Source organism: Macaca thibetana, chromosome 5 (genome assembly GCF_024542745.1).
Source record: "Macaca thibetana thibetana isolate TM-01 chromosome 5, ASM2454274v1, whole genome shotgun sequence".
Lineage (NCBI taxonomy): Eukaryota > Metazoa > Chordata > Mammalia > Primates > Cercopithecidae > Macaca > Macaca thibetana.
Genome location: NC_065582.1, coordinates 107,876,568 through 107,893,427, shown reverse-complemented (window position 1 = coordinate 107,893,427; position 16,860 = coordinate 107,876,568). Strand labels below are relative to the sequence as shown.

Here is a 16,860-nt window from a genome sequence, read left to right as displayed (position 1 = left end):
CTCTTCTTTCCTCCACCCGCGCTTCCCGTTCCCGGTCACCCCCGCTGGCGTTTGTAGATTGCTTTTCGCCAGTGAAGCCGGGTTTTCTGGAGTTGCCTCTGGCCCTTGGAGTGTAATTTCCTACACGCAGCGCCGCAGAGTTTATATTCTTTGAAAGTGTTTGTCGCTTTGTAGAAGTCCTCTTGTTGACGGTAGGTGAGCCTAATTCTGCAAGATAAAAGCCTCAGTCTCTGACCTGGCAGATGAAAGATCAAATCGGGTTGTGGTTTCCTGCTATTAGAATGCCATGCTATTAGACTTTAAGGCTTTCTAGTCTTCTTTAAAAAATTAAAAAAAAAAAAAAATTGCAGTGGAAGAAAAGCACAAGAAGTAAAGAAACTTTTACAGTCGTTGTTGATTTGACTATAACGCTGAACCCCCCAAATGAAAGGTAATTTTACTTTGAAGATTGCATTCTGATTTGTAGCTTTAAGCGATTAGAGGAGAAAATTGTGCAATATTCCTCTCTACCTGTTTGAAAATAAACATTCTTAAAAGGATGTAATTTAGATAATGAGTTGCTTTCTCTGAAACGTATCCCTTGGGGACATCGCAAATCTGGTTGGTTTTCAAATCTTGGGGGAAGGAAATTAATTCCGGTGTTAAGTAGTTGGCTGAACAGAATGTCTTAAAAGGTTAGCCTGTAGCATTAGGAGAAATACCTAATGTAAATGATGAGTTAATGGGTGCAGCACACCGACGTGGCACATGTATACATATGTAACAAACCTGCAGGTTGTGCATATGTACCCTAGAACTTAAAGTATAATAATAATAAAAAGAATTTAAAAAAAGGTTAGCCTGGAGAAAGCAGACTGAAAATGTTCTAAAGCTAGGCATAATCAGTTATGAAAAAAGAATAAGGAAGCTTTCTGCGTACTAACAGGGAAAGATCACAAAAATTTGTTATGAAGTGAAAAAAGCAAGGTCTAAGTAGTACATTGTGAATAGCGTGTTATGTCTTAAGGGCGAGGTATAATAATACAAATTTATGTTTGCTCTTTATATAAAGAAATTCTGGGAGGATTTAGAAAACTAGTAGTAATAGAGGAGGGTGAGAAATAGTGTCTGAGGGAATGGTGGGAAATGAGATGTATTATGTGTATGTCTTCATGTTTTCAAATTTTTGTGTATATTGTGGACTCATAAACTGGGTTAAACAAAAATTCCCTCTCCCAAATAATTTATGTGATTTTTGTTGCCTAATTTATGGTGATTTAAGTCATTTTCAATATGATTGCTTTTAATATTTTTTAGGAAAATCAACTAAAAAGAAAGTTTGGGATACATTTTATGACTATTTACACTTTAATTTTTAAGATTGCAGAGGTCACAGGCATTTATCTTTTAAAGATGTTTAGTTATATTTTGCCTTGCTAAAATGTATAATGATTGTTTACATTTGGCATTATGGCTAGATTATGCTGCTTTCAGAGTGTAGTTTGTGTTTCCCCTTCCTCTTTTTTTCAGGAGTCATAAGTGGATAAAATTTTACTTAATCCCAAAGTTTCATGACGAACAAGTGTGAGGAGTATGTGAACATTCCCTTTAAGTGCTAGTAAACTTGATTGTCCAGGTTGGTTTGCTTTTCAGATTGGGAAACTTTTCTTTCTTTTGAGGAAATCAAACATGAACCCTGGTGAAATGTAAATTGGGGGGTGTGTGTGTGTGTGTTTGTGTCTGGTGGTTTCTCATGAAAAAAGAGACAGTGTACAAAATGAACTTTTTTTAGGACTGTGAATTGTTGCAAACCTTTTTAATGAGGTTAAGACTGCACAGGCAGCTGTTAGATGGACCCTCAAACTCCCCCTGGTGACTAACATTGTGTAATCAAAGTAGTGAATAGTGAGTAATGGGTTGCAGTTGCTGTGAGCAGTTTTGTAATATTACCAGTATTCCTTTTTATTTTGTAGGATAGGATACTTGTATTATTTCTGTTTGATATGTAGGTTTTTCTGATTGACTTCTGCAAAGTGGCACTTATTTTTCATTTGAATTCCATGTGGGTCTATTCAATCTTTTTAAAAAATTGAATTTTATTTATTTATTTATTTATTTATTTTTTGATACGGAGTCTCACTCTGTCACTAGGCCGGAGTGCAGTAGCGCAATCTCGGCTCACTGCAACCTCCGCTTCCTGGGTTGAAGTGATTCTCCTGCCTCAGCATCCCGAGTAGCCGGGACTCTTATTTTTAAAATTACAGAAGTAAATTGACGCTCATAAAAAGTTAAAACAATGGTGTATATATAATAAGTGACAACCCCTTTACATCCACTTCTAGCTCACATTCCTCCCCAGAGGAATCTGCAGAGCCCAGCTACTCATACCTTGACTGAAGGGTGTCACTGTTAGCACCACTGTATGATCTTCTAGATATTTTTCTGTGCATTAGCAAATATGTCCTTTTCAGTCTCGAAAACAGAATCGTTTTGAATGATCATCTGCTTTGTCATTTTGCCTCTAGTATGGGCTCTGTTATTACCTGCAGGACAGGGACATAACTTGGAGCCTGTGAGAAAGCTTAACATGTGATATAGACTGTAGGTCATACTCATCTTTTCACTAGTGAGGGGCCAGTTGTTATGGAGGCATTTGCAGAGTTTGCAGGGAGGTCATACTGATGTAAATTTTATCTGGTATAGATTGAATTTACTGTAAACTTTGAGAGGCTGAGGTGGGAGAATGGCTTGAGCCCAGGAGTTCAGGACCAGCCTGGACAACATAGTGAGACCTCTTTGCTACAACATGTTTTTTAAAAAAATAGCCAGATGGGGTGGTGCACACTGTAGTTCCAGCCAATTGGGAGGCTGAGGTGGGAGTATTAATTGAACCCAGGAGTTCTAAAAGAGCAGCCTGGGTGACAGAGTTGACACCCTTTTTTTAAACAAAACAAAACCCAAGAAGTACTTGGATTACATGAATTTTATAGGACTCTTCAGAATCCAAGTTTTAGGATTTTCTTTGGCTTTGACTTGAGCAATAGTGTCTGGGTTAAACTTTGATTTGTTTTTCTTCTGTAATTGCTTGCAGACTCCTACGAAAGCCTCCTAGATTACACCAGCCTCTTGAGCTTCTCTGAAGTGAACCTAAGCAGACTCTCCTTAGCTAAGGGACACTGTTACTGACTTGGATAAAATTTAGCTTTTGAAGGGAAAAGGAGAGAAGAGGCTCTTTGGTCTGGCTTTTGCTTAACTGACAGCAAACAACTAATATGCATACTCTCTTCTCCATCCATCCCTCTGGTTCTCTAATAGTTCCAGAGGGTTGTTTGTTTTAAACCAGGTTACAAAGAATTACCAAACCTTAATTCTTTTTAGCTGATAGAGTTTGCAAAAAGTTCAGAGTATTGATAAAGACTGTTTACTATGGGAGATACCTAGAAAGATGCAGTATAATTGACCCTGCCTTCGGTGGAATCTACTATGGTTAAAACAGCATAGACTATCATTATTATTATTATTATTATTATTATTATTATTAGAGACAGAGTCTTGCTCTGTCACCCAGGCTGGAGTGCAGTGGCATGATCTTAGCTCACTGCAGCCTCCGCCTCCTGGGTTCAAGCGATTCTCCTGCTTCAGCCTCCCGAGAGTAGCTGGGATTACAGGTGCCTGCTTCCACACCCGGCTAATGTTTGTATTTTTAGTAGACACGATGTTTCTCCGTGTTGGCCAGGCTGGTCTTGACCTGCTGACCTCAGGTGATCCGCCCACCTCGGCCTCCCAAAGTGCTGGGATTATAGGGGTGAGCCACCGTGCCCAGCTGAAAAGCATAGACATTATAACACAAGGTAGAAAATGACAAATTTTAAAAGAAAATTACACACAAGATTTGTAAGGGTGAGCCTATTTCTGGCTGTTTTGTTTGTTTGTTTTTGTTTTTTGGTGGGGGAGAGGCATGGGGTTTTGAGGGAGAATATGTATCTCAACCTTTTAATTAGTTGAGAAAGGAAACTTAGCTCAGATCTTAGCTCTTGATAATGTAAGGAGTTGTTACATTCTTTTAGCAGGTATCTGTGAGACAGAGCTATTTCAATAGTTTTTTTTTTTAAAGCTTTCCCACTGGAAAGAACCCTTTGATGTTTTATTTAATAATTATAATACAGCCTCTTTAATCACTTCAAGATTGCTAGAAAAATTTGGAAATTAAATCCTATCAGTTAACTGTTGTCTACCACCAAATATGTCAGCCAGTGTTAATATTAAAAGAAAATTGTTTCCTCTTATTTCAGTCTTGAAGCATGTATTTTATGTCACCTCTTCCCCACATTTTTACTTCTAGTGCTGTGTCAAAATACTTATTTGCTGTGACTATTTTAATAAAACAACACTGTGGGGGAAAAGTCAAAGTTCCACACTGTAGCTAAACCTTTTGATGTTTATCTGTTTCCTTATAGTTTTTTATAGATGCATAAAGTAAAATATTTTTTAAGTTCTTTGTAGGCGTTACACCAATGGCTGTTGCATTTTCTCCTTTTTTGAATCAAAAATTCTAGATGGAGTTGTATGAATTATTTATAGAACACTCACGTGTCAGCAATATAATTATTACTAATTGACTATAATTACATAATGGCATTTATATTTACAGGTTGCTTTACAGCCGTTTGTTAAAAGCCCTATTAGGTGTAACTTAAATAGGTGGATAAAGAGATTCCTGTTTTTTTCCATTTTTTTGATTATGCAGATGTTAAATTATTTAAATTTATTCTCATAGCCTCAACTCTGAGTTATTACTTTAGTTGGATATTTCAGAGATATAATTCTGCTAATTTTAAGTCTTAGAAGTCTACAGAAAGAAATCACTTGTGAAAAATGAAATTTTGTGAATTACTTTGTGTTTTAAAGTATGCTGTTTCAGATATAATTTGCTTTTCATTTTTCAGAAACATTCATTTTTTACATTAATAATGACGGATATTAATTTTCTTTTTCAAAGAGTTCATATTCAGGTAGTTAACATTTTTAATTCTCATCCCAAATAGTGGAAAATGAGATGTGAGGGCTATCTGGCTGTGACATGTTACCTCATTGATCCCCAGGGTTGATTCAGCTCATCTGGCTGACTTGGCAGGCATCCCCTTCCTCCCTCACTGCTCCATGTGTGTCCCTCCCGAAGCTGCATGCTTGGTCGAAGAGGATGACCATCCCTAATAGAGGAGGACTGGTCTTGGGTCAAGGGTGTATGAGTAGCTGCGCTCCCCTGCTAGAACCTTTGAACAAGCTCTCAAGGTCCAAATAGTGGAAAATGCAAGTACAGGTTGATTCATGTTGGCAGATTTTGGTATTTAAAAAAGGTAAAAAGCACAAATGGGGGATATACCAATAAAGGTTAGACCATATCCCTAGCTGAGAACTTATCGTTTGTATTAAAATATAGTTTAATATAAAAAGTTGCCTTTGTCCCTCCCCTCCCCTCCCCTCTCCTCCCCTCCCCTCTCCTCCATTCCCCTCCACTCCCCCCCTCCTCCCCCCTCCCCTCTCCTCCCCTCCCCCTCCCCTCCCTCCTCCCCTCCCCCTCCCCCCTCCTCCCCCCTCCCCCTCCCCTCCTCCCCTCCCCCCTCCCCTCCCCTTCCCTCCCCCTCCCCTCCTTCCCTCCCCCTCCCCTCCTCCCCTCCCCCTCCCCTCCTCCCCTCCCCTCCCCTCCCCCCCCCCACCTCCCCTCTCCTCCCCTCCTCCTCCCCTCCTCCCCCTCCCTCCCCTTCACTCCCCTCCCCTCCCCTCTCCTCCCTTCCCCTCCTTTCCCCTGCCCTCCTTTCCCCTCCCTTCCCCTCCCCTCCTCTCTTTCCCCCAGTTGTAAAAGTAGCACATCCCTAATGTAGAAAACTTGGGAAATACTAAGAAAGCATAGATTAAATTTTAGACTGGGCGCAGTGGCTCATGCCTGTAATCCCAGCACTTTGGGAGGCCGAGGTGGGTGGATCACTTGATGTCGGGAGCTCGAGACCAGCCTGGTCAACATGGTGAAACCCCATCTCTACTAAAAATACAAAAATTAGCTGGGCATGGTGGCAAGTGCCTGTAATCCCAGCTACTTGGGAGGCTAAGACAGGAGAATTACGTGAACCCAGGAGGGAGAGGTTGCAGTGAGCAGAGATCATGCCATTGCACTCCAGCCTGTGCAACATATCAAGACTCAGTCTCAAAAAAAAAAAAAAAAAAATTAAAACAGTATCATTGGAGATCCTACCACCAAGAGTGCTGTTGTTAATCTTCTTATCTATCTGCTTCCTGCATTTTGTTTAGCCATTACATAATTATATGTATACTTATATGATGTTACGGGTTCATAATGTAGTCCACTGTAGTGCAAGCTGTTAACAGTGAATCATCAACATATTTTCATGTCAGTATTTTTCTGCTATGTGATTATTTTTAGTAGGTATGTAACGTTCTCATCTCTGTAATACTTATCAATCTTCTGTTGGACATTGAAGTTGTTTTCAATTTTTAGAGTAATAATACTGTCACTTCCATATATCATGCATTTTGATACTGGCCTACCTACTATCAGTGATTTTTTTCTATTTTTGTTTCTCTGAAAATATCTCAATTTCACCCTTTTTTTTTTTTTTTTTTTTTGAAACAAGGTCTCATTCTGTCACCCAGGCTGGAGTGTGGTGGTAATAACATGGCTCAATGTAGCCTAAACCTTTTGGGCTCAGGCAATCCTTCCACCTCAGCCTCCTCAGTAGCTGGAACCACAGGCGCATGCCACCATGCCCAACTAATTTTTAAATTTTTTGTAGGGACAGGGTCTTGTCATGTTGCCCAGTCTGTTCTTGAACTCCTGGGCTTAAGAGATCCTCCCACCTTGGCCTCCCAAAGTGCTGGGGTTATAGGTGTGAGCCACCATGCATGGCAGTTTCACCTTTTTTGAAGTGTTTTGTTTTGTTTTGTTTTGTTTTTTTGATACAGTCTCGTTCTGTTACCTAGGCTGGAGTGCAGTGGCTGATCTAAGCTCACTGCAGCTTCTGCCTCCTGGGTTCAAACGATTCTCATGCCACAGCCTCTTGAGTAGCTGGGATTATAGGTGTGTGCTACCTTGCCCAGCTAAATTTTTTTGTATTTTTAGTAGAGATAGGATTTCGCCATGTTGGCCACGCAGGTCTCTAAACTCATGGCCTCAAGTGATCTGCCCACCTTGGCCTCCCAAAGTGCTAGGATTGCAGGTATGAGTCACCGTGGCTGGCCTGAAGTGTGTTTTCATTGGCTATAAAGTTCTAAGTTGGTAGTTATTTTCTTTCAACACATTCAAGAATGTTTGGTTGCTTTCTGTCTTCCTTTCTTTTTGTTGAAGTCAGCTACCAGTCTTATTGAAGGCAATGTATTAGCTATATTCTTGCTGAGGATAATGTGTCTTTTATTTTTCTTTGGCTACTTTTAAGACTGTCTTACTTTTAAAGCACTTCGACTATGATGTGTTCAGATGTGGTTTTCTTTGTCGCTTTATGTTTATAGAGTTTTTTGAATCTGTAGCTGGATGCCTTTTAGTTTTGGAAAGTTCTGTTATCACCTTTTCATATATTCTGCCCCTTTTTTTCTTTTTAGATCCTAATTATACATATATTAAAGGTAATTATCATGTTCCACATGTTGAATTTTTTTTTTTTCTCTGTTTGGATATTTTCTATTGACCTGCCTTCCAGTATGCCAAAACTGTCTTCTCTTTTTGGCAAAACTAATCTTTTGTATTCTTAATTTTACATTGTGGTTTTGAGTTCTAGAGTATTCCTTTGATCTTATTTTATAGACTTGTAATAGACTCCAGTTCTCTTGAACATACTAATTACAGTTATTTAAATGCTTGTCTTTTCCAATATCGGCATCATCTATTGGTCTGTTTATCTTGTTTGTTTTTCTGTTGGTTATTGGTCATATGGTTGTATTGTTCTGTCTCCACATGCCTGGTAAGTTTTCCAAGGAACTTATCCATTTTATTTAACTTGTTGCATTTATTGGCAAAAAGTTGCTTATAATACTCTATTATTGTTCTTTTACTATCTGTAGAAAGTGTAATGAGTCTAATATCTGTATAACCTGTAGAGATTTAGTATCATTCCCAATACTAGTAATTTGTGTCTGCTGCCCTTTCCCCTGATTAGTCTGGCTAGAAGTTTACTAATTTTATTGAGGTTTACTAATTTTATTGAGGTTCTTGAAAAGTTAACTTTTAGTTTGACTGCCTGCTTATTTCTGCCCTGGTCTTTATTTCCTTTCCTCAGCTTATTTTGGGTTTAATTTGTTTTCTTTTTCTAGTTTCTTAAGATAGAAGCTGAGGTCATTGATTTGTGACCTTTTTTCTTTTCTAATGTAAGCATGCTATAAACTTCCCTTTAATTGTTTATAATTTATTTATTTGTTTTTTGAGACAAGGTCTCACTACTGCTCAGGCAGTGCAGTGGCATAATCATGGCCCATTGCAGCCTTGACCACTCGGGCTCAAGTGATCCTCCCATTTCAGCCTCCTGACTAGCTGGGACTACAGGCGTGTGCCACCATGCCTGGCTAATTTTTGTATTTTTTGTAGAGAGAGGGTTTCACCATGTTGCCCAGACTGGTCTTGAACTCCTGAGGTCAGGCAATCAGAGAATGCCTTAGCCTCCTAAAGTGCTGGGATTACAGGTGTAAGCCACCATACCTGGCCACAGTTTATTAAAATTTTTTCTGAAGACAAAGATGTCACTGTGTTGCCCATGTTGGTCTTGATCTCCTGAGTTCAAGCAGTCCTCTTTCCTTGGCCTCCTGGAGTGCTGTGATGTGAGCCACCACTCCTGGCCGTTTCCAGTTTTTGATATATTATGTTTCCATTTTCATTCCATTCAGAATACTTTATAATTTCTTTTCTGATGTCTTATTGGGTCTATAGTTTATTTATAAGTGTGTTATATATTTTTCAGATATTCGAGGATTTTCCCGAGATCATTGTTATTTTTAATTTAATTCCATTGTGATGAGATAAATTGAAATTTATTTGGATTTATTTCATGGCCTAGAGTATATTCTGTCATGGTAAGGGTTCTTCATGTGCAGTTGAAAAGAATGTGTGTTTTGTTGTTAGGTGGAGTGTTTTACAAATGTCAATTAGGTTAAGTCTGTTGATTGTTTTGTTTATGTCTCATAATTTTTGATTGAATGCCAGGCATTGTGTAGTGAAAAAATTAAGCAAGCATTACCAGGTAATGGTACATTTTGCCGGGTTGGGAGAGGGGTGGGGGAAGGGGAAGTTCTATGCAGATAGGCTAGGGAGCTGCATTAATCTGTTTGCATTACTATGAAAGAATACCTGAGACTGGGTAATCTATAAAGAAAATAAGTTTAATTGGCTTATGGTTCTCCAAGGTATATAGGAAGCAAGGTGCTGGCATCTGCTTATAGTGAGGCTTAGTAAGCTTCTAGTCATGGCTGAAAGTGAAGGGAGAGCAGGTACATCACATGGCAAGAGTGGGAGCAAGAGAGCAAGGTGGGGCAGGTGCCAGACTTTTCAACAACCAGATCTTGTGTGAACTCACTTATTACCGAGGAGATGGTACTAAGCCATTCTTAAGAGATTTGCCCCCATGATCTGGTTGTCTCCTACTGGGTCCCTCTTCCAACATTGGGAATTACATTTACATTTCATCATGAAGTTTTGAGGGGACAAACATCCAACCCATATCAAGAGCCCATCATCTTAAATTATGTGGAGGCTCGGTTGCTATTTTAATAGTTTGTTATCCTTATTTTTCCTTATTTTTTCAGGTGTTATCTTCTAAGGCTTTCATTTCAAAGCCTGTTGGTCTTGTCCCTTTAGCAATGCCAAAGATGGGAAATTTCACTTTGCTTTTTAAAGTTTTTTAGTTAACTTTGTAGCCTTTTACCCTGCACGGTTTTAAAATTCAGCAAATATGCTGAGGGGAGATACCACCCTTAAGCTTGAGGTCCTTGCATGAAACTTTTTATGAGAATTAGTCTCCTAGTTTTGTTATTTCTGCCCTGTGTGAACACCAAAAGCTGTCCTGGCTTCTGTGTTCCTCAGCAACAATATTTTACACAGGTCAGGCCTCAATTTTCAGCCTCTAGCCCAAGCAATAATTAGGAAATACTCCCAGGGAAAAGACAGATGCTGGTCATCTAAATACCCTAAAAATATTCTCCCCATCTCTGAGCTGGAGGTTGCAGTGAGCCAAGATCACACCACTGCACTCCAGCCTGGGCGACAGAGCAAGACTCCATCTCAAAAAAAAAAAAAAAAAAGATTTTCCTCATCACTGTAATTTTAGACCTTCTTCTTTCCCATGCTTCCACAACTCTTCACTACCTTTAAAAATACGATTTTTATAATTTATTTAGCTTTTTAAGTTGTTCTTAGCAAGAATATTGGCCTGCTTCAAACTAGTTCATTTTACCTAAGTGCAGACAGTTTCCTATTATTATTATTATCATTTATTTTTGCAGAGATAGGATCTGATTTTGTTGCCCAGGCTGGTCTTGAACTCCTGGCTAAAGTGATCCTCCTGCTTTGACCTTCCAAAGTACTAGGATTACAGGCATGAGCCACTTTACCTGGCCCCTATTATTTTTTAAAGGTGTGCAGAATACTCAATCTTTATGAGCTGTTTTATGTAGTGTTCTTTAGGTATTTTGTTGTTGGGTTTCAGTTTTTGATGTAGTATGTTTTTTAAAATTGATTTGTATTGGATTATAATGTATATATGTTAAAATCTGCCCAATTTAAGTATGCAGATTGAGTTTTGACAAACCTAAACATTCTTGTAACCACCACAATCAAGAAGCAAAAAAAAAATTTTTTATACTGATACGGGGTCTTGCTGTATTGACCAGGTTGGAGTGTAGTGGCAATATAGCGAGGCCTTTGGCTCTCCAAAAAAATAGAAAAAGAATAGCCAGACGTGGTGGCATGCGCTTGTGATCCCAGCTACCCAGGAGCTGAGATGGGAGGATTGCTTGAGCCCAGGAGGTTGAGGCTGCTGTGAGCCATTGACTGCTGCTGGACTCCAGCCTGGATGATAGAGCAAGACTGTCTCAAAAAAAAAAAAAAAAAGAAAATATTGTCACTGTATACAGAAAAGGCTGCTGAGATTTTGTTTAGGGTTGTATTTACTCTATAGATTAATTTAAAGAAAATTGATAGCAACATTGAGTCCTTTGATCCTTGAACACAATATACCTCTCCATTCATTTAGGCCCTTCATTTTTCTCAGTAGTGCTTTAGAGTCTTTTAGTATACCTTTAATTGTGGTCCTTATCTTGTTCATTCAGCAGGTATATATTGAGCATCTCCTCAGTGCCAGGTACTGTTCTATTTGCTGGGGAACAAAGCCCTGCCTTCAGGGAGCTTATGTTCTAACTGAGGAAACCAGATGAGAAACTAGTGAGTTAAATATATGCTAGATGGATATTTGTACTGTGGAGAAAACCAAATCAAGGCGTCAGGATTACAGTCTATTAGCATGTAAGGATAGAATGGATATTTTAGTTTTGGCTGCTATAATAAAAATACCCAGGAGTATTAGATACTGCAGTACGGCAGCACATAGACTGTGTGCTGTTGAATTTGGTTTGTGAGTATTTTTTTTTTTTAAGAGTAAAAAAATCAGTATTCATTAGGTTTATTGCTGTAGCTTTCTTTTTTTGTGATATCTTTGGTTTTGGTATCAGGGCAATTCTGGCCTTTTAGAATGAGTTTGGAAATGTTCTCTCGCATATAGTTCTTTGGAAGAGTTTGAGGATTGGCTTGGTGATAGTTGAGAGTAGAATAAGCACTCGTTTCAAGTTTGGTGTTGTTCCATTGATGCTCCACTTGACTCGCTGCATATTACAACTGTAATTGTTAATTATTTCTGTGCTGGTAATCATAAGGTAGTACAACCTAGATTAAATGGCAAACAAATGTACAAAGCGTTTTATTACTTACCGGGTTCTTTATAAATGTTTTAAGACACACGCAAAAAGGAAAACATTGAGAGTTTACTGAAAAGCAAAAGTTTTGTAATGTGTCTTGAATTTAGTAAACAAGTATCCACTCTCCTACATCTTAAACAAACACTTTGGTTTTGTTTTATTTTTTTAAGATGGAGTCTTGCTCTGTTGCCCAGGCTGGAGTGTAGTGGTGTGATTTGGGATTACTACAACCTCTGCCTCTCAGGTTGAAGCTGTTCTCCTGCCTCAGCCTCCCGAGTAGCTGGGATTACAGGCGTGTGCCACAACGCCTGGCTAATTTTTGTGGTGTTAGTAGAGACAGGGTTTCACCATGTTGGCCAAGCTGGCCTCAAACTCTTGACATCAGGTGATCTACCTGCCTTGGCCTCCCAAAGTGCTGGGATTACAGGCATGAGCCACCATGCTTGGCCTTAAACAAGCACTTTTTAATGGATTTATGAACAATCACAAAAATCTTTAGTCAGTGAAAGGATTTAAATTACTTTCTAGGCAGAAAAATATTCTAATATGTATCTAAAATACTTAATTAAAAAGTGTTGGAAAAATATTTGGAGATCAAAACTTTTAGGTCATCATAAAAAAATCAATAACATCACATTTTGGCTTCTCACATTTTGGAGAGGTATATTGTGTTCATTCTTTGGCATGCGGATATTCAGTTTTGCCAACACTGTTTGTTGTAGAGACTGTTTTTTTCTCCATTGGGTAGTCTTGGCACCCTTGTCACAAGTCATTTGGTGGTATGTGCAAGGGTATATTTCTGTTCTGTTCCATTGGTGTGTAGCTCTGTCTTTATGTCAGTACCACACTGTCTTGATTACTGTTGCTTTGTAGTGTGTTTTGAAATAAGAAAGTATGAGGCCTCTAAATTTTTGGTTGTTTTTCAAGATTGGTTTGACTACTTGGGGGGTCCCTTGAGATTCTGTGTGAATTTTATGATGGTTTTTTTTCTGTTTCTGCAAAAAAAGTGTCGTTGGGAATTTGACAGGGATTACATTGAATCTTTAGATTGCTTTAGGTACTATGGACATTTTAACAGTAATGTTTAATTACTGTTAAAATACGGAATGTTTTTCCATTTATTTGTATTCTTTCTGTGATTTCTTTTAGCAACGTTTTGTAGTTTTCAGAGTACAAGTCTTTTATCTCCTTGGTTAAGTTTATTCCTGAGTATTTTATCCACTCTACCCTTCGGCCCCTCTCCACCCCCCCACCAACCCCTTTTCTTTCTTTAAAGAGATAGGGTCTCTGTCACCTAGGCTGGAGTGCAGTGGCACAATCATGGCTCACTGTGACCTTGAACTCCTGGGCTCAAATGATCCTCCTGCCTCAGCCTCCCAAGTAACTGGGACTAAAAGTATATGCTTCCACACTTGCCTAATTTTTTGATTTTTTTTATAGACATAAGGTCTCAAATTCCTGGCTTCAAGCAGTCCTCCCACCTTGGCCTCCCAAAGTGCTAGGATTACAGGTTTGAGCCACCATGCTTGGCCTTTCCTCTTTTGATACTATAGTAAATTGGGATTTTTTTTTTTAAATTTTCTTTTCCAGTTGATCGTTTTTAGTGTATAGAAACACAATTTTTGTGTATTGATTTTGGATCCTGAAACTTTGCTGAAATCATGTATTAGTGCTAACAGTTTTTTTGTGGATTCTTCTTTAGGGCTTTCTGCATATAAATCATGTCATCTGTATACAGAAGTAATTTCCTTTCTTATTTGAGTGCCTGTTATTTATTCTTCTTGCCTAATTGCTCTATCTAGGACTTCTGGTACTGTGTTAAATAGAAGTGATGAGAGTGGGCATTCTTGACTTGCTCCTAATCCTAGAAGAAGTGATCAGTCTTTTACCATTGAATAGGATGTTAGCTGTGGGGTATTCATATATGGTGTTTATTATGTTGAGGTAGTTTCCTTCTATTCTTCATTTATTGAGTGTTTTTATTATGAAAGGGTGTTCAATCTTGTCAAATGCTTTGGTTCATCAATTGGAATCACGTGGTTTTTGTGCTTCATTCTATTAATGTGGTATATTACCCTAATTGATTTTTGTGTGTTGAACCATCCTTGAATTTCTGGTATAAATCCCACTTGGTCATGGTATATAATCCTTTTAATGTGCTGTTGAATTTGGTTTAAGATTTAAAAAATCAGTATTATGGTTATTACTGTGGTTTTCTTGTGGTGTCTTTGTCTGGTTTTGGTATCAGGGTAATGGTGGCCTTTTAGAATGAGTTTGGAAATGTTCCCTCCTGTTTTAGTTCTTTGGAAGAGTTTGAGGAGGATTGGGTTAATTCCTTTCTTCTTTTTTTCTTTTTTCTTTTCTTTTCTTTTTTTTTTTTTTTTTTGAGACAAAGTCTTGCTCTGTCACCAGGCGGAATGCAGTGGCGTGATCTCGACTCACTACAGTCTCTACCTCCTGGGTTCAAGCGATTCTCCTGCCTCAGCTTCCTGAGTAGCTGGGACTACAGGCGCGCACCACCGTGCCCAGCTAATTGTAGTTTTAGTAGAGATGGGGTTTCGCCATGTTGGCCAGGATGATCTGGACTTCTTAACCTCGTGATCCACCCTTCTCAGCCTCCCAAAGTGCTGGGATTACAGATGTGAGCCACCATGCCCGGCCTAGTTGATTCTTTTAAATGATTGGTAGAATTCTCCAGTAGAGCCTCCTAGGCTATTGTTGTTGTTGTTGAGATCTGCTTTTATTTCTTGATTTACTGACTTCAAATTATATCTATTGACTCATTACTAAGAAAGATGAGGATTAACTCACACTTTACTTAATTATTGTGCTAGGGTGATTTTTCTTTTCTGTGGTCTAAAGTCATAATGCTAGTGGAACTCAAGAAATAAAATATTTACTTATTTCTTCTTGTACTTCATCAGTTTTTTAAATCATGCCACTAGATTGCTTTGTATCTAGATGACTTTTTGTTCATCTTTTCCTCCCACAGTTTGTAATTGTCCTTTTTTCTTGATAGAGAAATATATACCTTTATCATATTCTCAGATATTTTTCCTGCTTGGATCATAATATCTGTTAACTGTTAGGTGGAATCCCTTTTCCTGGAGATAACACTCTTAGAGCCCTCATACTTCCTTTTTCAGTCTTGACAGGTTGTAAGCTGCTGTATATATGTCATTCTGAGATATTCCATGACTGCATTTCTGGTTAGATTTACTGTTTTAGATGCTACATCTTCCTCTTTTATGGCATTCTTCCTTTTTTAGCTGGAATGTATTTACTTTTGTGTGTGTGTGTGTGTGATGGAGTCTTACTCTTTTTCCCAGGCGGGAGTGCAGGAGTACAATCTTGGCTCACTGCAGCCTCTACCTCCTGGGTTCAGCCGGTTCTCCTGCTTCAACCTCCCCAGTAGCTGGGATTACTGGCGTTTGCCACCATGTCTTGCTAATTTTTGTACTTTTAATAGAGACAGGGTTTCACCATGTTGGCCAGGTTGGTCTTAAACGCCTGACCTCAAGTGATCCACCCTCCTCGGCCTCCCGAAGTGCTGGGATTATAGGCATGAGCCACCACATCCTGCTTTGAATGTATTTTAAATTAACTTCAGTATGCAGAGTACTTACAATGTAATATCGTGAATTCTTGCATATCTGAAAATAGCTTTGGCCTGGGTCATAATTGCTTGATAGTTTGGCTGGGTGTAGAAATTTACTTTCAAATTAATTTTCTCTTACAACTTAGAGGTTTTTGGTCTATTCTGTTGAGCATCAAGATGGTAAGATGTCTGATGCTACTCCATCTTGCTACTTTCTAAATGATCCTTTCCCTCACTCGCAAAGACAAGCTTTAGTATCTTTGTCCTTTGTAGTTGTGGAATTTTATAATTATGTGTTTAGATATGAATTGTTTTTGTCATTCTTTGCTAGACTCAGTAGGTCCTTTTAGTTGAAATGCAAGTGTCTCCCTTCAGTTATGGAAAATCTTCTTTTACTATTTCCTTGGTAATACTTCTTAGTCTACTAAGGTGGGAGGATTGCTTGAAGCTAGGAGTTTGAGACTAGCCTAGGCAACATAATGAGACCCCATCTCTACAAGAAAATTAAAATATGAGTTGAGCATGGTCATGCATGTCTGTAGTCCTAGCTACTTGGGAGGCTGAGACTGGAAGATCACTTGAGCTCAGGAGTTCGAGGCTGCAGTGAGCTATGATTGTGCCACTGCACTCCTGCCTGGGCAACAAAGTAAGACTGTCTCTCTTAAAAGCTAAAAAAATAGATAATATCTTTATCTTGGTCTTTTTCTAGCTGTTGTTTCTTCTTGTATGTCTAGGGATCCTTATTGTTAATTCATGGTTCTTGCTAAAGGACTGTCTTGATTATATTAGGTGCTGCTGTTGGTTTCCTGTATTGTAGTGGTGGACTTGTTTTCTAATTGCCATCTTGGAATGAGAAGACTGTTTGTCAACTCTTTGTACATAGTTGGAGCATCTCTTGTTTCCTGGCAAGTTAGGTTTAGGGCAGAAGATCAGGGAACCTGTTTTTAGGCGTAGGAGCTTTCCAACTGCTGTATAGAAATGGACTCTACAGATACAAATATTCACACCAGAAGACCTAGTTTCTTTCTGTTCAGTTTGTTAACTGTCTTTAGAAAAAAAAAGAGTATTTCACCTTTTGTACCTATAGGTAACACTGGCCCTTGCTTAGTCATTGAGGGGGTAGGGAGAAAGAACAGGTGAAGCTTTCTCTTGTTTTCAGCCTCTTTACCTACTAACACTGAGCCTAGAATCTCTGAAAGATTGACTTCGACCTCCACTGTAGTCCTTTCATGTGTAGATTTTGGGCTGTGCTTCACTTAGTTCTGTTTAAACTTAACACACTTGGGTCTCCTTTCTGTTCTCCAGAAATCTATTGTAAA

General features: G+C 38.8%; 1 protein-coding gene across 13 annotated transcripts in view; it reads left to right on the top strand.

The window, feature by feature from the left end:
- The window catches only part of CLOCK (clock circadian regulator), a 121,171-nt gene that overhangs the window by 991 nt on the left and 103,320 nt on the right, over positions 1 to 16,860 (top strand). The gene's annotated exons all lie outside the window — the stretch shown is intronic.